We start from the raw sequence: 7191 nt of genomic DNA, 5'->3' as shown, positions 1-7191 counted from the left end.
TTTTACTAGTGTGGCACACACAACAAAGTAGCAATACTATTAAATATCTCGAGATTTCTAATCCTTTTTTTAGCTACTGTTACTTGATTACTGTCCAAGACATTTTCCCATAACTCTAAATTAATTTCCATGACTTTTGATGAAAATATCAATTTTCCATGACTTTTCCAGGTCTGAAATTTGTTAATCTTTTTTCCATGACTTTCCAGGATATTAAAATATTTTTTAATGAAAAATTTAAACAATGGAATCACATGCCCTTTAACTCTTGGATATGCGAATTAAAACATTAAATTCTGGCATCATAATCTAAATCTGAAAGTCTCCTTTCTAGCCTAGTAGCCATTCTTTCGAACCCTTTCATTACAAAGTTTAATTAATATGTAGCTGTTTAACAACAAATTACCTTTGTGCATGTAAAAAACATATTTTATTGTGGCTTCTCATGATAAAGAAAAAAATAAACGACTTTATGATTTTTTTTTCTATTACCTCTGTTTTTCTATTACCTATTATAATAAATCGATAAAAGTATACAAAAAGTATCACAACTGCATTAAAATTACATTTACAAGTTTATTAACTTACTAGTGGTACTCGCACGGCTTTGCCCGTAGTAGAAAATTTAAAGGTCTTTGGTTTGCCTGCATATTTACAAGAAATGTATGGTGAATTTCTCGCCAATCGACTTGCCCATGTTACGGTTCCACGTTATGATAACTTGGTAATTTACTCGTCCATCTTATGATACTTTTGCTCGGTAAAATGTTCTTAAAACTGAAACAGGAAGAGAACAAAATCGAATTTTCGAAGAAGCCCTTCGAGGTGCACATCCATGCTATAACCTAGTTCTGTGCCAAATTTCATGAAAATTGGCCGAAAGTTCTAGGTGCTATGCGTGTCACAGAGATCCAGACATCCTCCAGACAGAGAGACTTTCAGTTTTATTATTAGTAAAGATAATCTTAACATCTTGAAGATAGACAGGCTTGGATCTATGTACCCGCAGACCCTGCAGTGCTGGGGCGGGGGGGGGGGGGAGTTTTCAAGAGGCCCATGGCTCTCAGTGGCCTAGAAATCCAGTAGGTAGTAAAGGGGCCCTGCTAATTTTTTGCATGAAGGCCCAATATTTATAGATTTGTGCCTAAAGATAGAAAGAGGAATTTCTCTTTTTCTTAAGAATGTTTCAAGCTGTTCAAGGTCTGTTTTCAGTATTTACACATCACTCTCTTGCAAACAAATCTGTACAATACAATACATGCTACATGCTATGTATGTATACAGATCACAAAAAATAAAATTCAAAATTTCTCTTATAAACCAGCAATTTTATGGCACATCCAAATTTTATTGATAAACCAAACACCAAGTTTCAATTAGTTCTGATTATCAAAACTCTTTTGCTGGGGCAAAGCTAACGTGGCAGCATTGTGAAGGCTATGCAAGCCCCAATCACAGCATTACGACACTTTCAGCATGGGCTCCCATAGGGGGGAGGGGTGCAAGTGGGGACTCAAGTCCCCCTCCCCTTAAAAATTAAAACTTCCTTGCTTTTAGTACTGTTTCTTTGAAAAAATGTATAAACATTATTTTTCTCCAGCCATTAATGAGAATAACTTATTAAAAATCAAATTGTAATAACTCTAATCTGTACTGAAATCGATTTCCATGGGGAAAATATCCAGCTAAACCAGGAAGAAATATCTGAGCTCCTCTTTAAATTTTGCATATGGGCGCCCATGACCAAGAGCGCCCATATGCAAAATTGCAAAGCAGGGAAGGGAGGGGTCAGATATTTTCCCCATGGTTTAGCAGGATATTTTCCCCATGGAAACTGATTTTAGTGCAGATTAGAGTTATTAAAATTTGACGTTTTTAATAACTTACTCATTAACAGCTGGAAAAGAAATGTTTTTACATTTTTGCAAAGAAAAAAGAATGAAAAGCAAAGAAGTTCTATTTTCTAAAGGGGGCTTGAGCCCCCCCCCCTTGCCCCCATATGGGCGCCCTTGCTTATGACTGTCAGGTTAGGTTTGTTCGAATGATAGAGTGCATTCGATGTTAATCCCCCAAGAAAAAAATCATTTAACATTTTAAAAATATACTGTGTGTACATTTTCTCTTCAAATTCTGCCTATCATAACCTTCGAGCAGGAATTAGTAAATGGGGGGAGCAAGTCCAATTATTGGCTTAGCAAAAGCTGAAGCAAAGATCCCAAGTCATGTGACTCAACAACAGCGAATGGTTGACACATTTTGAGTGAAACTAGCAAAAGAAACCTGATTTCGTCCAATGCTTTGCTTTAAAACCTATCATGTGACTAGGGGTCTTTGCTTCACAAATGAGTCTTGACTCCCTCTATTTTATCTCTTCTCAATGATCATAACAGAGGGTGCCTATTCAAAGCAAGACAGTTTTTTTACAAAAGAGAATAAAGTATCATGAAATAATAAGACAGGTTGCAAAAAAAGTCAGAGAAGAACCAACCTCTTTAATTCCATATGCTGCTCGTTGTCTTTCACACTGAGGAAGCAAAAGGCGTAATGCAGGAAAAAATGAATCTGTCTGAAAGGAAAATAGGATATAAGGCATGAGTGATACAAAAAATAAATAAAATTAAAATCTGCTAATCAATTGTAAAAAATACTGGTATTGCACTTACTGTGGTAGGGTTACTTGAATGAAGTTTGTTATGGAAATTTCTCCAGTAATCTATGAAATCTTTCAAAGGCTGGAGTTTTTTCTCATTTCCTTTTTTCTCGGAAATTTTCTGACACAATTTGCACAAATGAAGGAAAGGCACATGTTCTGCAACAGTTGACATGTTTATAGAAGCTGAAAGAAGATTGTTGAAAAATGTTCATTAGCAAAAGGTGAAAAAAAATCTAGATTTTCTTGGGAAAAAAAACAGATTATTGAAAATTTAAACAAAATTTTTAAATTTGAATCAGTTTCTTTTAATTTTTTAAAAAGACTGGAAAAACTTCAGCTATTAATTAATTTACGTAATAAATATTCTTCAACTTGAAATTTATGTCTTTAAAAATAACAGAATCAGTATATTTCAAGTACAGTATGGGACTTCAAATCCGGAATGCTCGGGACCGCAGCTATTCCCGATTTTGGAATTATCTAGATTTTGGATTCTGACTCAAAAGGTAGTGAAAAGCGTCCTGTCGTGCGGTATTTGCCACGTTTTCCTTAGTTTTTTCAATGTTTGTGCTAAATTTCTTTTTACTTTTTGATCAATCTGAATGAAAGTATACTTCATTATACTAAAACAAAAATCGGAGATAATTTGCAGTGACGTGTTGGCAATGCATTTTATATGGTAAAAACCCCCAAAATACACACAAAATGCATATTTAAATTATGTTTTTAAAATCCAAGGGTCATGTTTTTAACCCCCCCCCCCCCCCCGCCCAAATGAGGGGCCTGTCTCATTCTCTGTCTCCCCTCATTGATTCTGTGAATGATTGTGGCTGATTTACAGTGAATAAAAAAGTTTTTTTTTCTAAAAGTTATAAATTCCATTCTTTATGTTGGAAACTTTGACACATACTTAAGGAATGGTTTAAAGCAGTTTGAGGGGTGTTTACAAGTATCTGAAATAATTGTTTATATTTATCAAAAGTGGTATACATACCCTTTTTTTTACAAAGCGAAATTTCAATTTACGCGAAGGGTCTTGGAATGCATACCTAGCCTAAGACAAGACTCTATGGTGTCCAGTATCTCCTCCCCCTCCTTCCTTGACAAAACTATAACCATACCCAAAAGACATTGGTCTTTTGGGTATGGTTATAGTTTTGTTGTGACTTGCCACTCAGCCTTTGGTTTTAGCTATGGCCATCAAACACGTTGGAACACCCGTTTTACACCATATTAAATTTTGTGTTTTTTTTCCCAACCAACCAAATTAAAACTGATCAATGTAAAGCAAGTTTAATAATCTTTAGTACTTATTAAAGACGACGGGGCCTCAGTAGCACAGTGGGTCATCCTGATGATAGCGAGGTGGTGGGTTCGATTCCTGCAATTTGCACTGGTTGTAACTTCCTTAATGCTGTTAATTCTCTCCCACACTATGTGCCTGTATTGTAGTATGTGTCATATTGAACATGAGTTCATAAACAGGTCCTGTGTGACCAAGTACATGAACTAGAAATATATGTTTTCAATAAAAAACAAATTAAAGACAAAGAGTGAAAATATCTGGTCATGCCGGAAATTTATTCCTCAATTTTGGTGAAATAAAATGGTTTTACGGAAGAGACTTACTACGGAAGAGACTCAAAAAGTCACTTGAATAAATTGTTATTTGTAATGATTTTTTTAGTAACAAGTAAGGTTTGTATTTCAAAGAAATTTAAATGTATGCAAGACTCCGTACTTATAGCAAAACATGTTACTCTCAAAGCAGAATACTACTAAATTTGCAACGTATGTCGCAGAACAGATGAATGAGCAGTAGAACAATTCAGTTCAAATGTGAGAGGAAAATTTGGACAAACTTTGCGCAGAAATTCTGCAAATTTCTTTAAATTAGTAGAAAATCTAAAATTCTCACAAATTACAATAATTTGGCAGAAAGTTTTTGAAAAATGTTGAATTCAATAAGTCATTTGCAGGAACTATAGAGTTACTTTGAACTTAAAAGAAATCTGCAGAATTTGTGCAAAATTATATCTTGAGTTGGAAGGTATTTCTGGAAAATCTGCAGTTTCTGCAGAAATTTCATATTCTAAATTTGAAAAGATTCTGATTTTTCTATCATTTTTGGTTTCCCCTTTCCTTATTTCTTCCAATCGATCTTCATCCATAAATGTATGTTTGGAAACATGCCAACATTGAAACACCTCCATTGCTGAAAATTGCATGTCATGTTTGAGATTTCAATCCTTTTGTATTCTGAAAATATTTCAATTATTTAGAAAGTTTTTAAGTGTTTTATTAGATGCTACCCTAACTTGAATCATTTAACTTATTATTTTAGTATAATTTGTTTATTTATTAATACCATTTGCTCCTTCATGCCATATAAAATTAACCAAAAAAAATGTGGTTTGACACCTAGGTTCGGATTTTTATAAAATTTTGTATCTTTCCTCTTTCTATGCATTTTAGAAAAAGCATAAAATAGTTTTGGCGATTCTCAATCAGTTTAGGTTCTACAGAAATGCAAAGCAACAGTGAAGTTTTAGAAACTGAAAAAAAGAAGAAAAAAACTGCTCTATGAAATGATTTTGATTTAGAGCTCCCGATTTGTAGAAAGGTCACGCTGATTGGTTGTGTATGCAATGCTTGAAGTACTTGCAGAACAATTTTGGTCAAATGATTTTAAGTTGCAGAACATCGTCAAGTATTCTGCTTTGGGGCGATGTTACCATGAGTTATTTTATCAAATCATATATCAAAAAAGACAAATACAAATACAAAAGTGACGACCAGCAACAGGCTCTGGGCCCAGCTAGACTGGTCCTAGTCAATTTACAATCCCCAGTGAAGATCGATGGCCCTCTAAAAAGTATCTACTCCCTTGCTCATTACCACCTCTTCCAGTAAACTGTTCCAAGGTTCCACTACCCTGCTAAAATAATAAGTTTTCCTAACATCCATGTTAGCCTGAGATTTAAATAGCTTAAAACAATGACCCCTTGTCCTGTTTCAGTGCTAAACTTCAGCCCTGTAACATCTTTCATTTTAATAAATTTAAACAACTGAATCATGACCCCTCAGTGTCTTCTTTGCTCAAGACTGTACATTTCTAGCCTTCTAAGCCTGGAATCATAGTCTAAGTGAGAAAGTCCATTTATTAGCCTTGTAGCTCGCCTTTGAACCCTTTCCAATACATTAATGTCTTTCTTAAGATAAGGAGACCAAAACTGAACAGCATACTCCAAATGAGGTCTTACCAAACTTCTATATAAGGGCAGAAGAACGTCTTTAGATTTGTTTGAAATAGATCTATTGATAAACCCAAGCATCTTATTGGCCTTGTTACTAGCAATGCTGCACTGTTGGCTAAACTTTAAATCCTGACTTATTAAGACCCCCAGATCAGTAACTTTGTCTGCCTGACTAATGACTGAACCTTGCAAATAATAACTTGTACACTTATTTCCATGCCCTAAATGTAGCACTTGACATTTCCCAACATTAACAACCATACCCCATTTATCAGCCCACTCCGTAATATGATCTAGATCCTCTTGCAGCTGTTTTGCTTGTTCTTCATTTTCTACAGTCCCCATAACTTTGACATCATCAGCAAAACAATTCATGTTCCCAGAAATATTTTTGTGAATATCATTCATAAAAACAATGAACAAAACAGGCCCTAACACTGATCCTTGAGGAACCCCACTTAAAACCTCACTCCAATTAGAATAATTTCCCCTTACAACTACCCTTTGTTTCCTTCCGGTCAGCCAGTTTTTTACCCAAATGAAAGTTTTCCCTCCTATTCCTATATCAGCTAATTTGCTAAGTAGAGCAGCATGCGGTACCTTATCGAAAGCTTTTTGAAAATCAATGTAAACAACATCTACAGGCTTCTTATTGTCCAAAGCCATGGTAACTTTGTCATAGAAATGTAATAAATTAGTTGCACAAGATTTACCTTTCCTGAAACCGTACTGAAAACTAGTCAATAGATTATTAGTCTCTAGAAAATTAACTATCTTAATTTTTATCAATGTTTCAAAAATTTTGCAAACCACCGAAGTTAGACTCACAGGTCTATAATTTCCCGCACTCCCTTTAGAACCTTTCTTGAAGAGCGGTGTAATGTTAGCCAGCTTCCAGTCCTCTGGCACTGTCCCCGAGTTATAAGAAGCATTGAAAATATTTACGATTACATCTGTTAATTCCTCCGCACATTCAACTAAAATTTTTGGATAAATATTATCAGGTCCCGGAGCCTTAGTCTCTTTAATTTTTTTCAAATGAAGTAAAATGTCATCCCTGGAAAATACAAAGTCCTCAAGCTGTACTATAGCTTGTGTCTTGTTGGTGTCAACTGTTGAGATACAGTTATCGTTAAAAACACTCGAAAAAAAGTTACCTATTAAGAACATTAGCAATATCACTATCGTCCTGAATTAAAATTCCGTGCTCATCAACCAGTGGCCCAATATGACTATTTCGAACTTTCCCCGAATTAGCATGTGCAAAAAATCTCTTGGGAT

Source organism: Uloborus diversus, chromosome 9, assembly GCF_026930045.1.
Source record: "Uloborus diversus isolate 005 chromosome 9, Udiv.v.3.1, whole genome shotgun sequence".
In the NCBI taxonomy this organism is placed as follows: Eukaryota; Metazoa; Arthropoda; class Arachnida; order Araneae; family Uloboridae; genus Uloborus; species Uloborus diversus.
This window is presented reverse-complemented; position numbering follows the sequence as displayed.